Genomic DNA, 16,594 nt, shown 5'->3' with positions numbered 1-16,594 from the left:
ACTCAAGAAAATAGCTTAATCAGAACATGTGTAAATGTACAAATGAGTTAGTTTTATTGTGGGAAGCATGTTAGTAAATTGCTTATTATTATTTCATGTGAGCTTACAAAGCATAAAGCTTACCCCCCTCCTTTCCGTTTCTTTTAGTGTTGTCAGGTTAGCTCAGGGTTGGAGACCGTCGGAGGCAGCATCACACTATCAAGCCAACACCTTGACAGTATAAACACATATGCTAGATTTATCAAGTGAGTGACATGTATAGGGACCTAATTTTATAACATGTGTTATTATTATTTGGCCAAATATATTGGTCTTTAGTGAGCTAATGATTCTGACTTATAAATCTAGCTATTTATGTTATGTTTGATATTGGTGATGTGCATATGCTTGGTTGTCATGCATGGTTGGTAATAAGTTGTTTAAGTTGTTTAAGTTGTTTAATTGATGAATTAAGTTTAGTAACACTTCGTGCTTGACTCCGGCAATGGTCTCGGGTACGGGGGCGTTACATTTAGTGGTCTTTCCACACAAGTGCCACACATGGAACCAAAGCTACCTCATATTTCATATCACATAAAGGCTCGCTCTCGAGCTAATCACGGGTCTGCTCACACAAGTTGACGATCAAGACGTAGCTACACGGGATTTGTAACACCCCTATCCCTAACCGTTGCTGGAATAGGTAAGAGGCATCACCGGATGAACAGAACATTTCATAACAATATAGAATCACAGATATTATATAATAATGATACTTAGGTATTCATCAACAATTCATCCATTAAGAAGGTCTACCAAACCTAAAACGTACTTTTAAGAAAGGTCTGGACTAAAACGAACACATTCAGAATTTTCAGAACTTAACCAAATCTTTCAAAACTGTTAAAGTCACACGCCCGTGTGGCTAAGCCATGTGATACACACGGGCACTATACACGCCCATATGATCTAATCGTGCCAAAAAGAGGTCCTATACTGACTTTTTCACACAGCCAACAGACATGGCCGTGTCGTACCTAGCTAACTACTGACTTAAGCCCACGGCCATATGACACGCCCGTGTGTCTTAACCGTGTGGCACAATGCAGGCTTGGTTTAAGCCAATTTTTCCACCCTTTTTTGGTTTCAATTTTACAAGCAATAATATACAACAATTATACCAAAATTTTCAACCAATTCTATGCTCAAAATGGCCAAATCACATTAGAACATAGCACATTACAAACATACACCAAAACTATGTACAAACTTATCATTTGTTAGCCAACTCTCATTGCCTAACATATATACAATTCAAAACTTACATACTTAGACATTCTAGCCTATACATGCCATACTTTAAAATTTAAACTTTCAAAAGTACCAAAATGAGATCGATAGTGTGGTGACGATCCTCGACTATCCCCGAGCCTTCAGTAGCTACGATAACTGTAAAACAGACAGAAATCACACAGAGTAAGCTACAAAGAGCTTAGTAAGCCAAATACAATTGGTCTAACTACTAAAGCATATAAAGTATAAATCAACAGAAAGAATTCACAGCCATTTCACAGAATAGCTCATAAGCCTAACCATGCTCGTTTGTTTGCATGCATGTCATGCTTCATTTCCAAATTCCATACATAATTCACATTCATTGTTTCACAGAAACATAGTCTTCCATATATAGAAATTTAGTATGATACAAACATACCTGTAAAGATTATACATTTCATATATATACATTCTCATATCTCGTACTCTATCATCGGACAGTTCAGAAGTGATACAAATACTCATAATGGAGTACAATGCCGACGTCCCAGACGTGATCTTACATGTAATTCAGTATCAATGCCTCTGTCCCTGACAGGGTCTTACACAAAATCAGATACGATGCCGATGTCCCAGACATGGTCTTACACATAAATCTCAAATCGAGGCCTGTGTCCCGGACACGGTCTTACACGATATCTCCGATCAATGTCAACATTTCTTTAGAAACATACAAAGTTTTTCTAATATTAGCATATTATCTGTATTTATTCGGAATTCACTCATCAGGCTCTCACGGCCGTCCAATATAGATTATGACTAGTATATGCAACATTCAATCAATTTAACATGTAATCGTATTTTGACTTACCTCGTACGGATTTCAAATGAAACGAGTCGACTATTCAACTATTTTGGACTTGCCCCAACCTAAGTTTGATTTTCTTTGTTCTTGATCTATTACAATTCAAATTCAACCATTCAATCATTCATTTCATTCAAAATAATCCATGAACACATATTTAAGGCACTTTCCATTTTACCCGTTACATTTTCACACTTTGACAATTTAGTCCATTTTTCACAAAATCACAAATATGCAAAATTCACCAAGACTATAGCTTGGCCAAATATACATGGCTTCCATACCAGCCCAAATAACATATTTAATTCACAATTTAGTCTTCAATACCTCGTTTTCACAAATTAGCCCAAATAGCTCTATTTCATCAAGATTCAAAGACAAAACTTATAAATCCTCTACTAAGCCTTTATAATTCATCCAAAAACATCATAAAACTCATGATATCAACAATGACATTTCATGAAATCTTTAACAGAAACATAAATTTAGACATGGGTTTTGAAGAGCACAAAGCAACGATTATAGAAACGTAGAAATTATCAAAAACCGAGCAAAATAAGCTCACCTATTAAGACCCGAACTAGCCAAACATCAAAATGCTTAAATGGCTTCTTCTTTCTCTAATTTTCGGCTGAACAAGGTGAAAAATGCATGGCCATTTTATGTTTATTTTATTTAATTACACATTATAAGCCATATACCAACTTTACCCTTATTATTACATGTGAAATTTCACTTACTAATGTCCATAATTGTCCATCATTTAAAAAATGGTACATTTCACATGTAAGGACCTTTATTTTAAAAGCCAAGCCAAATAGGTGCTTTAACATCTAGCACATAACTTTTGCACTTTAAACAATTAACATCATAGAAATTTCACAGATATAAATTCCCATATCACAAACACAGAAAATAATATTAAAATATTTTTCAGACTCAGATTTGTGGTCCAAAAACCACTATTCTAACTAGGGTCAAAATTGAACTGTTACAGGATTCTCATACAAGCTGTCAAGTATCTGCAACACATGCCTGACTACCTAGCCATTGGTAGGACGTACATGACCAACACCCAGATCACATAATCATATATATCACATGAGGTCCTAGTGACATGTCACTCGTATCCTATTCTATTCCTAAGGTTCAAACGGGATTTTCTCTCCCTTGTCCGAACTTGTCAAATGTGTTCATCGAATCAATTATACAATTCATACAATATTAATGCATTAAGAATATGATCATAATATTGCATTATTTACATATGAACTTACCTTGATACAAAATATGGCTAACTAATTCAATTTAGTCCACAACCTTGTTCTTTCACCAGTCTAGGTCTGGACTCTGTTTGTCTTGATCTATAATAGCAAATTTAGCTCATTTAACTATCACATTGTTCAAATTAGTCCAAAGATCATACTTTGGTAAAATTACAATTTCCCCCTAAACTTTCACATATTTACAAATTAGTCCTTAGGTTCGTAAAATGAAATGTACTCATTTTCTTTGTTACCCAAGCCTAGCTAAACCTATATCATGCTTATACCAGCCCACAGTTTTCACCAAATCTGATTTCTACCACCCACGTTTACAACATTTACAAACAAGTCCTTTTTAGGTGTTTTCTTTGAAAATCCCTTAGTAAAAAATGTTCATCACATATCAAACTTTCATAATCTACCATGAAACATCAAAATGCTTGCATGTCACACATGGGTCAAACCCTAGACATCAACCCTGGCTTAAATAAATGGTAGAAATGGCTAATTCGTTGATAACAACTTAAAAAATGTAATGAACATTAAAAACAGGGTTAGAGCGGACTTACAATCAAGCTTGGAAGTGACCAAAACCCTAGCTATGGGGATTCCTCAATTTTTGGCACTAAGGGGAGAAGATGAGCACAATTTTGGCTTTATTTTCCCTTTTAATTCTTTTATTAATCAAATGACCAAAATGCCTTTTTTACTAAACTTTGAAATTTTACCTATTCATGTCCATTTTTATCCATAAAATTAAAAATTGGTCAAATTGCTATTTGAGGACCTCTAATTAATAATCCATAGCTAATTCATGCTCCAAGCTTTTAGAATCACATATTTTGCAACTTTTGCAATTTAGTTCTAAGTTTCAAATTGGACATTTTAACATTAAAATTTCTTGAAGAAACTTGCACACAATCATGCAAACATGTCATCAACCTCAACATAATCATAAAATAATTATTTATACTTTAGATTTATGGTCTCTAAACCACTATTCCCACTAAACCCAAAATCGGGATGTTATAACTCTCCCCCTTGTGGATTTTCGTCCCCGAAAATCTTTCCTATAAAAAAGTTTGGGTACTATTTTCTCATGGCCATTTTGGGTTCCCATGTAGCCTCTTTAACCCCATGTCTTTTCTACAAAACTTTCACAAGGGCAATACTTTTATTTCTCAATTGTTTGACTTCCCAAGCTAAAATCTTAACCGCCTCTTCGCCATAAGTCATATTCGGTCGAATCTCAACCTTAGTCAGTGAAATCACATGTGAAGGGTCTGATCGGTATCAGCACAACATAAACACATGGAACACATCGAGAATCCTTTCCAACTCAAATGGCAAAGCTAACTAATATGCTACCGGCCCTATCCTTTCGGTAATCTCATCAGTATAATAAAATGCGGACTCAACATACCCTTCCGGCCAAATCTATGGACTTTCTTCTATGGAGATGCTTTCAAGAATACCTTATCACCGACCTGAACCTCAATCTCTTTTTGTTTCAAATCCACGTAGGATTTCTGTCTATCCGAAGCTGTTTTCAAGCAATCATGAATTGCCTTCACTTTTTCTTCTGTTTCTCTGACTAAATCGACCCCGTGGATCTGATTCTCTCTGAGTTTGGTCTAATATAGTGGTGTCTGACACTTACGACCGTACAATACCTCATAAGGTGCTATTTTCAAACTCGACTGAAAACTGTTGTTGTAAGCAAATTCTACCAAAGGTAGATATTTTTTCCCAACGACCCTCGAATTCAAGAATATAACACCAGAGTATATCCTCAAGAATCTAAATTACTCGCTCAGACTAACCATCGGTTTGTAGATGAAAAGTGGTACTAAAGTTTAACTTTGTACCTAAAGCTTCTTGCATTTTTTTCCAAAACTGCGAAGTGAACGTCGAATCTCTATCTGATATAATCAAGATATGCACTCCATGAAATCTAACAATTTCACTAATGTACAAATTTGCTAACTTATCAAGTGAGTAATCGGTATGTACCGAAATAAAATGAGCCGACTTTGTTAGCCTATCAACCATAACCCAAATGACATATTTCTTTTTCAGTGTCAAGGGCAAACCCGTCACAAAGTCCATAGTGATTCTATCCCATTTCATCTCTGGAGCCATTAAAGGCTGAAGTAATTTAGCTTTTACTTGCTAACAAATCAGACATCTCAAAACAAACTCAAAAATATTCCTTTTCATACCCGGCCACCAATACAACTTTTTCAAGTCATTATACATTTTCGTACTATAACAACCCTATAACCCGTATCCGTCGCCGGAGTGGGTTATGAAGAGTTACTAATCCAAAACTTAACATTTGTACATTCACATCTACATAAGTTCATTAGAAATTAATGCATAGCCAAACACAATCAAAGATCGAAATTCAAACTTATACCGACATTCAAAAGTTGCCATATTCACGTGGCTTATACACAAAGACATCTCAAAATATCATTCACTTAAGTCTATTCTATATATGCCATACTAGCTCCAAAATATAGTAGTACCAAAATGATAGATAGTGTGACGAGTTACTGACGATCCCCTCCCGAGTAGGTGACTGGAGTCAACAATCTATAAAATAGAGAAACTTAACAAACAGAGTAAGCTTTTATAGGCTTAGTAAGTTTTAAGCAATGCAAACAATTAAACTCAATTATACTTCAATCATTCAATTTCTCAAGAGGCCATTTTCTAGGTATATTGTCATTTGGCCGAATATACACAAGAGCATAATGCACAATCAGCATTCTTATTTCTCTTAAACTAAATACATATATCATAAATAAATCAAATACTTTCACATACTTTCACATCTTGACCGAATGTATCATGATCATAGATATAATTTCAACATTTATTCACATAAGTATCACATTATACACTTATGATTCAATTCCAATCAAACTCACATATAAATACATAATACGTACCTGGCCAACTTAACGTATTGGATGTGTTCATTTGTCGTTCTAACACGAGGTATCTTAGTCTTAGACTTTTATCAAATCACCGGCATTTAGCCTGCTAGGTTTTAAACTCGAGTTCATTCACCGGCATTTTGCCTACTAAGCTTGAAGCCCGATATCATTTCACCGGCATTATAGCCTATGAGGCTCGAAGGCTCAAATAGTATTTCACCGGCATTGTAGCTTGCTAGGCTCAAAGGCCCGAATATTACTGTACGATATTCAAATCAACAAGTTTCATATAACACAATCACACCAATTTAGGCACAAACATAATTCGAATATATCATCCTACATTTATTCACATTTATTTCATTTCATCATTCACACTTATCATTAGGTAGTTTACACATAACATCTCACTCATAATCATCTATCACTTATTATTTGATCATAAAAACATATCACATTTTAATTCCATATTATAATTTCCATTCGGCCATATACATATATTACAAGCAATACTTAATTCTCATAATATGTAATGTCATTATCGAATATTATTTATGTTTATCTACTTAAAACTTACCTCGAATATTTTCGAACAGTCTCGGATCGGCTATTCAACTACTTTCTCTTTTCCCCTGTCCAACATTGGTTCTCTATGCTCTTGAGCTAATTCAAACAAAAATTTAACTTATTAAAGTCCCACCATGCTAGCTTATGGCCGAAAATAACAAGAAATTTAATAGGTCATATAGCTACTTTTAGCTCAAATACAAAATGGTCATACACATTTTTAATCACATTAAGCAATTTAATACAATTTATTTAACATTTCCTTATGTACACCTTTATGACCGAATACACCTATCAATTAACTAACTTACCTTAACACATAACCCACATAGCCAAAGTACATATAACCCTAATGACTGAATATGTATATCATAAAAGTTCCTATGATTTAACCCTTAAACTACATAGCCGAATATTCATTGTCTATCTAGCTCACATACACAAACACAAAACTCATATGGCTTATTATATTTTCATATACATATCTCACCTATATAGCCGAATATATAACTCATCAAATAGATATTTATTCACGTTCTCTTAACACATATTGATCAATTAGTCCTTGCATTAGCCTTTGACACATTCGGTCATTAAAGCAATAACCTATATAACATTCAAGCATTTTATACTAAAATTCCTCCCAAAGTTGAATTCATATACAACCTTTAATACTCATACAAAGTTTATATTTTAAATAATTTATACACACCATTAACCTAATATCAATTAACTAAGCACTTTAACAAATTTTCTTTAACTATATGCACATTCGGAAATGACAATGACAATTTAACAAACCTTAAATCCAACTTATAATTGTGCATATCTCATTCAAAGCATCCACTCAAATTTATCATCCAATCATCCATAACCGAATACACATTTTTCTTTCATTCATTCATAACAAAAATTTTATCAAGCTTAAATCTCCATTCCATCATTTTAAAACACAAACATTACTCAAATGTTATCTAAGTTCACATTCGGCGACTACACATACACACAAGCCGATTTTCCTATCATCTAAACCACCTATATGAACATTAAACTAGCTCAAACTTCACCCATCCACAATTACTCATTAAAACATAAAGACAACAACCATTCCCTTCAAATTCTTCCATAGCCGATTACTCATATCACCACACAAAATTCAAAATTTTGACATGGGCTAAGTAAGGGACTTAGTAATTAGCTTAAAATATGCTAAAATTTCAAAAACTAACATGAATTTCTTACCTTAATTCCAGCTTAAAGATGACCGAATGGCTATCTCCCTTTTCTTCTTTAAGATTCGGCTAAGCTAAGGAAGAAGATGAACTAAAACATTTTGTTTTTCTTTTTTTCATCTTTTCTTATTTTAATTAATTTTTATTTCATAATTTAAGCCATTAACTATTATAATATTAATATATAATGCATATATGGCTATTCAACCATCATCATAGCCGGCCACTTACTTAAAAATGGGGAATTTGACATGCAAACCCCTACATTTTAAGCCATGCAATATTTGACCACTACACTTCAACCTATCATAATTTTAATATTTATCACATAAGTCTTTTTTAATTAATTTCACATCTAAATGACAAAATCAAAGCATGAAATTTTCACACATACACTTTCACTTATAATAGGCATAGGATATAACATTTAATTATTTTTGTGACTCAGTTTCGTGGTCCCGAAACCACTTCCCGACTAGGGTCAAATTAGGGCTGTCACATGTACTACCGGGGTGAACTAACAAATAACTACTATGTGCCTCATGCAAAATCTTCTGAATCAACTCGGTATCTTTGGGAACACAAATCCTATCTCAGAACATCAAACACTCATCGGAACCAATCCAAAAATTTGATTCAATACCCGATTCACATTGGAGTCTTTTAGCTTGTAAATCACTATCACATTTCTGAGTTCACAAGTTTGCTGAAGAAATGTCGGTCTATCTCTCAACTCAGCTAGATTTGAACCATCATCGTTAAAGACAACTGGGTGTTCATAGCCCTCAAAGCAAACAATGAATTTCTACTTAAAGCATCGGCAACCATATTCGCCTTTCCTGACTGGTAGTCAAGCACTAACTCGTAATCTTTTGACAACTCCAACCATATCCTTTGCCATAAATTCAAATCCTTTTTATTCATTAAGTACTTTAAACTTTTATGATCGGTATAAACATGACATTTCTCACCATACAAATGATGTCTCCAAATCTTCAATGCAAACATAATGGCAGTTAGTTCCAAATCATGTGCTGGATAATGTTTCTCATGTGATTTCAATTGCCTCAAGGAAGAAGCTATCACCTTGCCTTCCTGCATAATTACACAACCCAATCCATTCAAGGATGCATCACTATAGATCACAAATTCTTTTCACGGCTCAGGTTGTACTAAAACTAGTGCGTTAGTCAACAATGCCTTCAACTTCTCAAAACTCTATTGACACCTTTTTGACCATTCGAACTTGGTATCTTTCTATAGCAACTTTGTCATCAGAGTAGCAATCATCGAGAATATTTTAACAAATTGTCGATAATAATCGACTAAGCCTAAAAAGCTTCTAACCTTAGATACATTCCTCGGTGATTTCCATTCAACAATAGTAGAAATCTTACCGAATACCATCACTCGAAACAATGTGCCTCAAAAATCTGACCTCTCAAAGCCAAAACTCACGTTTACTAAACTTAGCATATAGCAGTTTGTCTCTCAATGTTTGCAAAATAGTTCTCAAGTGCTCGGCATATTCGGACTCATCTCGAAAATAAATCAACATGTCATCAATAAAAACAACTACAAACTTATCCAAATATGGTTGGAAAATCTGGCTCATCAAATCCACAAAAAATAGCAGGAGCATTTGTTAACCCAAATGGCATAACAAGGAATTCATAGTGTCCATACCTTGTCTGCAATGCAGTTTTCGACACATTTGACTCCTTAACTCTCAACTGGTAGTAACCAGATCTCAAATCAATCTTAGAAAACATTGTTGCTCCTTTCAATTGGTCAAACAAATAATCTATTCTCGGTAATGGGTACTTGTTCTTTATGGTTACCTTATTGAGCTGTCGGTAATCTATACATAGTCTCTTAGAACCATCTTCCTTCTCAAAATAATACCGGTGCACCCTACATAGAAAAACTAGGTCTTGCAAAACCTTTATCCGTAAACTCCTGCAGCTGAGTTTTCAACTCTTTCAATTCAGTCGGTGCCATTCTATATGGAGCAATTGAAGTAGGTGATGTACCAAGGACTAGATCAATGCCAAATTCAACTTCTCTAATCAGAGGCAATCCTGGCAACTCTTTCGAAAACATATCCAAAAATTCACACACTACCGACACTGATTCAATTTTCAATTCAGACTCTTTTGTTGAAAGCAAGATAAGCTTCATACCCTTTTCTCATGTACCTCTGAGCTGACATCGATGAAATCACCTTAGGTAATTCACCCAATTCATCTGATTCAACCCGAAGAATCTCACCATTTGAACATTTCAATTCAATAATTTTTTTTCCACAATCAACTATCACATCATGAGTGGTTAACCAATCCATACCAAGATCATGTCAAATTCATCAAATGGAAAAAGCATAAGATTAGCCAGAAAATAGTGACCTTGAATCATCAAAGGACAATTCTTGCAAACTTTATCTACTAATACATACTTGCCTAAGGGGTTTGACACTTTTATCACAAATTTCGTACACTGAACAGGCATATTCATACTAGATACCAATTTCATACAAACATAGGAATGGGTTGATCTCGGATCAATTAGAGCAACAACATGAGTATCATAAAGAGAAAAAGTACCCGCAATCACATCAGGAGATAAAGCCTCCTTGCAAGCGTGAGTGGAATAAGAACTCGCCGGTGCTCTACCCTTGGATCTCACAGCTGAATCTCTAGGTGCACTCTTGCTACTTGCTCCATTTCACAGATTTCTCTGTGGCCTCTCTCTAGCAGCAGTATTACCAGATTTCGCACTCTAAAATTTTTCTTTCTCAACCATATCAAGGTAATCTTTGATAAAGTGATTGTGGGAACCGCACTTGAAACATGCTTGGTTATTCATCCAGCACTCACTAGGGTGACGTCTACCACAATGTGGACATTTCTATCTATTTGGTTGAGTATTGCCAACACTAGCAATAAAAGTGGTTCAAGCTTTCGAACTCGAATATTGTTTACCCCAATTTCTATTTGAGAGCCCAACAGAAGCATTGGAACGAGAATAGAAATCCCTCGAGTTCGTTAATGAAGACTTAAACGACTTACACATAAGTCTTTTCTTTGAGTCCCTAGCTTTGATCTCGGTCTTTCCTTTCTCTTTAGCCAATTCCTCGACCCTGCATGCTCTCTCTAGAAGTACCAAAAATTCTTTCAATTCAAGAATACCAACCAACAATCAGATATCTTCATTCAATCCATCTTCAAAGCTCTTACACAAGATGGCCACAATCGATACACATTCCCGAGCGTACTTGGTAAGTCTTACAAACTCACGCTCGTACTTTGTTACTATCATTCGGTCCTGTTTTAACTGAAGAAATTCCTTTCTTTTTAATCGATAAACTTCTGGCTAATGTACTTCTTACGGAACTCTTCTTGGAAGAATTCCCAATTAACTCTATCCCTTGGTACAACTGACACAAGGGTGTTTCACAACTGATAAGTCGAGTCTCTCAGGAGTGACACAACACATTTCATACATTCTTCAGGTGTGCAAGACAACTCATCAAGTACCCTGATGGTGTTCTCGAACCAGAACTCTGCCCTTTCAGGATCATATTAGCTCAGAATTCTTCGGCTCCTTGTTTATGCATTCTGTCAACCGGAGGCTTGTTCATTCTTACCATTTCCACAACTTAGGGGGCTACAGAGATAGGTTGAAGATTTGGTGGGAGTGGAGAGGGTTGAGCGTTTAGGTTCATTCGAGCAAACTCTGTATATCATGCATTCATCATATGAAGAAAGGCTTCCCCAACCCCATCTCCTCCTCCCTGACTCACAGTTACGGGTTTACTTTCAACTGGCCCTGCCCCTTAAACAGGATCCGACACATTATTTTCTACATAATTTGCCATGGCTCGGTCAATATCCATTTACTATATGAAAACACAATTTTAAAATTGTCAAGAGTCGTCACATTATCACAATATATATATAGCATGTATAGCTAGACTCTTGCACACGCTACGCTAGGGTACGAGGCCGTATTCGATGCCGAAATAGGGTACGAGGCATTACTGAACTTATACACAAGCAATCATGCAGAACTAAGACATATATTTCCATCTAAATTAAACTTTTCATATACATTCATATCGTCCCTTTTTATGAGCCTACGAGGCCCAAAACATACATTGGGAGTAGTTCGGGACCAAACTGAGAAATTTCAAATTTTTTACAACACTTAGAAAATTTTCATGCTTTGGAGGGTCACAGGACCATCTGGGTAAGTTATGTGGTCACACACACCAGTGTGGCTTGGGACACACCCGTGTCCTCAGCCCGTGTAACTCTCTGTTTATGACGTCATGTACTAAATGAGGTCACACGACCAAGGCACATGCCCGTGTGCTTAGGCCGTGTAGACGATTGAATTCCTTAATTTTTCACAAAATATGTTGTAGACTTCACACGGCCAGGAACACGCCCATGTCCCAAGGTTGTGTCCCTCACACGGCTGAGACACACGGTCATGTCCCTCATACGGCCAAGACAAATGGCCATGTCTCGTACCCGTGTACGCAATACTAAGAATTTTGTTACTAAATTTTGGTGCAGGGGAGACACGGCCGGATCACAAACCCATGGGGGTAGACCGTGTGTCACACATGGCCTAGACACATGCCAATGTGTCTAACCGTATAGACAATTTTGAGGCTATTTTCCAAGCCATTTTCCGCCTTATATACTCAAAGATATACATAACTTCAAAGGCACTTAACATGGTATAATTGAGTACTTAGACACATTAAAACAAGTCATGATCATGACAATATCATATCAACTAGTACATACACAAGACACCACACTTTGTTAAGCCCAAGCCTACAAATCCGCATGTAATAAGAATTACAAGTTTGCTCCCATTTCACACATTGGGACCTTAGTTATCATCGTACCAACACGTCTCAATTAAATCAACAAGCATTCATAACCAATAACATACCCCATCATATACACAATCACAAACCACATCTCAAAGGCATAGGCTCATGCATACATGTATCAATAGGCTTACAACCCAATAATCAATGTAAGCCATATCTCATGGCCATATACAAAATGAATCATCAAATCATTATAAGCCAACACACTTGGCCAAATTAATATGACACGTAAACAAAAAGACCAAGTCCCCTATACATGCCATACACAAAATGTGAAATCATGAATACAAAAAGGATTAGTTTGATAGTCTGAATCAAGCTCCAACGTCCTTCGGTCTTGAGCTAGATTGGCGATACTATAAGAAAATGGAAAGGAAGGGGAGTAAGCATAAAGCTTAGTAAGTTCACATGCAATAATAAACAATATTAAGCAACATTTAGCATGAATATTATACAATTTAACTTTACATAAATCACATATTTATCATCATAGTTTCATAAGCATAACTTTATCATTCTTAATCTTACCAAAAGCTCATCACTTAACAGGCTCATTCTTATGAGTTTTTCGTACATACCTGTACGAACTCGTGACTTAACATACTCTTTCTCGTTTTTAACATACCCGTTGAACACTTGGAATACTAAATGGATACATGGAAGGTCTTTGCACACAAGTGCCACAAATGTAGCCAACGCTACCTCATATTTCATATCACATAAAGCCTTGCTCTCGAGATAATCATGGGTCTGTTCACACAAGCTAACGGTCAAGACGTAGCTACACGGGTTGTTCACATAAGCTATCAAGTATCCTCAACACATGTCGGACTACCTAGCCACTGGTAGGACGTACATGACCAGCACCCGGATCACATGATCATGTATATCACATGGGGTCTTAGTGACATGTCACTCGTATCCTATTCTATCCTAAAGTTCAAACGAGATTTTCTCTCCCTTGTCGAAAATTGTCGAACGTGTTCATCGAATCAATTATACAATTCATACAATATTAATGCATTAAGAATATGATCATAATATTTCATTATTTACATATGAACTTACCTCGGTACGAAATATGGCTGACTAATTCAATTTAGTCTACAACCTTGTTCTTTCCTCAGTCTAGGTCCGGACTCCATTTTTCTTCATCTATAATAACAAATTTAGCTCATTTAATTATCACATTGTTCAAATCAGTCCAAAAACCATAATTTGGAAAAATTATAGTTTTGCCTTTAAACTTTTACATATTTACAAATTAGTCCTTAGGTTCGTAAAATGAAATATACTCGTTTTCATTGTTACCCAAGCCTAGACAAACCTATATTATGCTTATAACAGCCCACAGTTTTCATCAAATCATAGTTCTACCATCCATTTTACACCTTTTACAAACAAGCCCTTTTTAGGTGTTTTCATTTAAAACCACTTAGTAAAAAATGTTCATCACATACCAAACTTTCATAATCTACAATGAAACATCAAAATTCATACATGTCACACATGGGTCAAACCCTAGACATCAACCCTGGCTCAAATAAATGGTAGAAATGGCTAGATCGGTTGATAGCAACTTCAAAAATGCAATGAACATTAAAAATCGGGTTAGAACAGACTTACAATCGAGCTTGGAAGTGACCAAAACCCTAGCTATGGAGACTCCTCAATTTTCGACACCAAGGGGAGAAAATGAGCACAATTTTGGCTTTATTTTCCCTTTTAATTCTTTTATTAATCAAATGACTATAAAATTTTACCTATTCATGTCCATTTTTTCCATAAAAATAAAAATTGATCAAATTGCTATTTGAGGACCTCTAATTAATAATCATAGCTAATTCATGCTCCAAGCTTCTGGAATCACGTATTTTGAAACTTTTGCAATTTTGTCCTAAGTTTCAAATTGGACACTTTGACAATAAAATTTCTTGACGAAACTTTTACACAATCATGCAAACATGTCATAAATGTCAACATAATCATAAAAGAATTATTTATACTTCAAATTTATGGTCTCGAAACCACTATTTCGACTAGACCCAAAATCGGGATGTTACAATTACTTAGTTTTAACAACGAATATAAGTAAAAATGTGATAAATTACATAGGAAAAATCCTATATAGTTTTCAGTTTACACACCCCCAAACTTAAATCATTTCTCGTCCCGAGCAATGCTTATGCACAGTAAAAGATCTTGCTAAGATAAAATTGCTAACTGTCTAAGCAACATCAATCTTTGTCCCATAATTGTGCATTAACAACTTCATGTTCATATATATTCTTCATTAACAAGTAATTCATATGCAAATATTTTTAAAGTTTTATACTAAGTTTCAAAATATTCCAACATGAATCATAGTTTGTATGTATGTCATAGCCACAGATAACATTCTTCATTCAACATAATTTCTTATCAATCAAGCAAACAATCATAAGGCTTATTTATGATCTTCATATGCTGAACTTAGTACTTCCTCTCCACTAATGTTGGTGACATAATCATCAAATTAATAGACCTTTTATACGGTTGTAATAAGGCTCGGTTAAAGGTAGGGATTTTAAGAGATGAGACATTTTGGTTTCAAAATCTTAACCTTTAACTTTGTGTTGGATTTCTCGAAATATAGCATTTTCTTTAAGTGAACCTTTGGAACACCCCCAAACTTATTTTGAACTCAAGCTCATGCATTTTTCTTTTTGGAAACTGAGCAAACTTTTCTTCGTTCTTCCTTTATTTATTTATTTTTTAAGCATGAGCACATACATCTTTTTGAAAATTTCCTCAAATGTTGATTACCAAGACAACTTTAGTTAAGATGGGTGCACAAAATTAGTATAACTTAAAAAGATTGTAATGTGGCTTATAATGTAGGTTCATTGCAATAAACAGGTCTTTAAGCTCAAAATTATAGTTTCAAGGGTCTAATATCATAGGGTTGGCTTGAAAAGGCTCAAGCGATCGAAAGAAATAGTGCCTATATCATTTTAGATTTTTATGTCCCCTAGGATTTCGCCTCAAGAAAGTTACTAAGTCAATTTTAAAGATATAAACCTTCATGCATGTCTAATCTAAAGAGAAACTAAGTTTTCATGGAAAACATTACTAAGGCTAAGATCATACAAGCATTCCATTCTTCATGATAACATACTTTCACTCAGATAAAATCATCATTCATACTTGCATACAAACTATCTCATTAACAAAAAAAGTCTCTAAACATTCATTTATTAAAACATACGTATGAAAGAAATGATTGAAACATACTTGAAACATTTAAAAAGTTGAGCAATTTATTTGCCTTGCCCCCTTTTAAGAAGAAGCAATGTCCTCATTGCAAGAACAAAGTAATGAATGAAAACTGAACACCAGGTAGGGTTGTAAAGAAAGAGAGGTGAGTCATTAAGACTGCTTAAATACCAAGTCTTTCCTAAGAACCCAACCCTAGACATGTTCATTCCCATTACCACATTACTTAGTATTTTTCTTTCTAACGAAGTGTTAAGTTTATTCATGCCTGTTATTCTTTATTCTGCAGAAATTAAATCCTA

The sequence above is a fragment of the Gossypium hirsutum genome, chromosome A02 (genome assembly GCF_007990345.1).
Source record: "Gossypium hirsutum isolate 1008001.06 chromosome A02, Gossypium_hirsutum_v2.1, whole genome shotgun sequence".
Lineage (NCBI taxonomy): Eukaryota > Viridiplantae > Streptophyta > Magnoliopsida > Malvales > Malvaceae > Gossypium > Gossypium hirsutum.
This window is presented reverse-complemented; position numbering follows the sequence as displayed.